Source organism: Nannospalax galili, unplaced genomic scaffold (assembly GCF_000622305.1).
Source record: "Nannospalax galili isolate Female #2095 unplaced genomic scaffold, S.galili_v1.0 scaffold242, whole genome shotgun sequence".
In the NCBI taxonomy this organism is placed as follows: Eukaryota; Metazoa; Chordata; class Mammalia; order Rodentia; family Spalacidae; genus Nannospalax; species Nannospalax galili.
The window spans coordinates 2,830,257-2,832,556 of record NW_008348081.1 but is presented as its reverse complement, the minus strand read 5'-3'; the positions used below and the strand labels follow the sequence as shown (position 1 = coordinate 2,832,556).

The 2,300-nt window shown below is 38.4% G+C and overlaps 1 pseudogene; it reads left to right on the top strand.

Annotated features, from left to right (window-relative positions):
- The first annotated feature begins 1,094 nt into the window (after window positions 1-1,094).
- LOC103743294 lies at window positions 1,095-1,238 on the top strand (annotated as a pseudogene).
- Window positions 1,239-2,300: the final 1,062 nt, after the last annotated feature.

The following is a 2,300-nucleotide window of genomic DNA, read 5'->3' as shown; positions in this document are numbered from 1 at the left end:
CAGAGGTTAAATAGATATGTAACAATAATGAAAGAAAAGGCCACAAAGCTGAGACGAAGTGGAAGGAGTGGGATGGTATGGGAGAAGTTAACTGGGGGAGAGGAGCGGAAATGGTGGAAATACAGTGCTCGTGTAAAATTCCTTAAAAAATAAAAATATCAAGTTTTAAAAATAAAATAAGTAACAGTACCTAAATTCAGAAAGTCCATCTGAAACTATTGTTCTGGGCGGATCTGTTAGGAAATGGAGAACCTGCATGCTTTAGCAGTCACAGCAGGAACCTGTCAACTGCAGTGGGGCATGGCCTGAATTCTGGGCCACAGAGAGAGGCAGCGAGAGGGTCTGGGATCTAACAGAAATGATAATCTTGATATGGACAATGAAGCTAAGGAAACTGTGACAGTCTCAACAGTGAAAATTATATAAACCTATGGAAAGCAAAAGAGGAAAGACAGAAAATAGAATAAGCAGAAGAAAAAAAAGTAGATAAGTGAGAAAAGTAGGTTAATGTTCTGGAAGCAAGAGAAGTTCATCAAAGCGGGCGGGGGTTCTCATCCTGTGCTTAGACTAAGGAAGACAGAAATTGGAAACTTGAAAGTCTGAGAAGAATTGGCAATGTGGAATTCATTAAAGTTGTGGGCTAATAATTAAAATTGCAAGAGGTGAAAAAGTGCCACTACAGGGCAGGCAGCAAATATAAATTGCTTTTATCAAGAGCTGTCGGGTGAAGAAAGGGATGAGACAGTTGAGAAATATTGTTTTAATATATGAAAGACCTGAATATCTTCATTTTCAGGTATGATCGAGGAGTCACATGCAATATGATTAGAAAAGAATTTAAGGAGAAAAATTATGTGCAAGTTATTAAAACTAAAGGAATAGAAATGCAAAGCACAAGTGTTACAAATGCTAAATGGGCAGAATATCAAAACAATGGGAAAATTTAAACTAAAGATGTGAAAAATTAGAAGGTTCTGGGTAAAATGTTGCCACAAGCCGAGAGACATGAACAATGTCTACCAATAATAAAAGAATCGATGGTAAAGGTGAAGCTTAGAAATGGTGGCACCTTAGTTGCCCTCCCCACCATCACCATGCTCCAGTTCCTGCTTGGACTTACTTAGGGCAACGTGGTTGGAATTCATCTGGGTCAGAACTAAGACATGCTAAACTTAGACAAAAAACTTGAAGATAGTAAAAATAACTTGGAAGACAAGAAGAAACCCCCTTGTTCCTAATGCCCATGACAGTGCTTGTATTCTGGATCCCCTGATCCTACCTCCTGAGGAGCCTACCATCTGTACTGCTTCATCCCAAAGCTTTTGTGTTCCTGCCCAGTCTCAGATCTGTGTGTTGCTTCAAAGTCACAATGGGGCCAGAAGTTAAGAGTTAACCAGCAGCCTCCACTGCCTTTTCTGGTATTTTCCTTCCAGCCACTCAGGAGACTCTAAAACTGGAATCACTGTACTAGCAAACAAAATTTTCAGTAGCTGCTTGCCTGTCCTTTGGGATTTCTACTACCTGTTGGTAAAAAGAGAAATTAATGAGTTTAGATACCTGATCAGAAAGAGTAATGCCGATTTCACTATCTAGCAATTAACAGTGGGTGCTTATTAGACCTTTGTTACCACATTTTATTGTTTCAAAGCAATTAAAATTAAATCTCCAAGCCAAAAAGAGAAAAGAAAAAAAGAAATAGTGGCCCACATTTTTTAAAAAACCACAGTGGTTGGTAGAATTAACAATCAATGTCACATTAAAAAAAAAAGAATTCCCATCTTAAGTCTCTCAATTTTAGTTAAGCAAGCATTTGTAGTGGATGTTCCAAGACACTTCGTGTTTGTCAATTTAACATAAAAATAAAGAATACTGACCACAAGTGATCAGACTTATCCAGCATCAAGAACTCCAAAGTTGCAAAGAGAAAACGCAGGGGCTGAGCATACTTCGATGGATTTAATAAAAGTACTGCAATGGTACCAGACTAGGTAGGAGAGGTCAAAAGTAGATGTTAAGGAAGACCATTAATAAGAATGAAGGGATCAAATTGTAATAACTGGGGTAAGTTCAAGAAGCATGATTGAGAAAGCTTAAAGATTAATAGGTTGAGATGGGTGCTTTAGCTCATGCCATAAGCCCATCATTTGAGTGGCTAGGGCAGAAGGCTTGCCAATAGTTAGTTCCTGGCCAATCCTGGCTACAGAGCACTATCTTATCTCAATATAAAATAGATTAATAGGCTGAAATCAGAAGTGAGATTAGTAACTTAGGTCATGGCATGAGGCTGATGGATCAAAGTG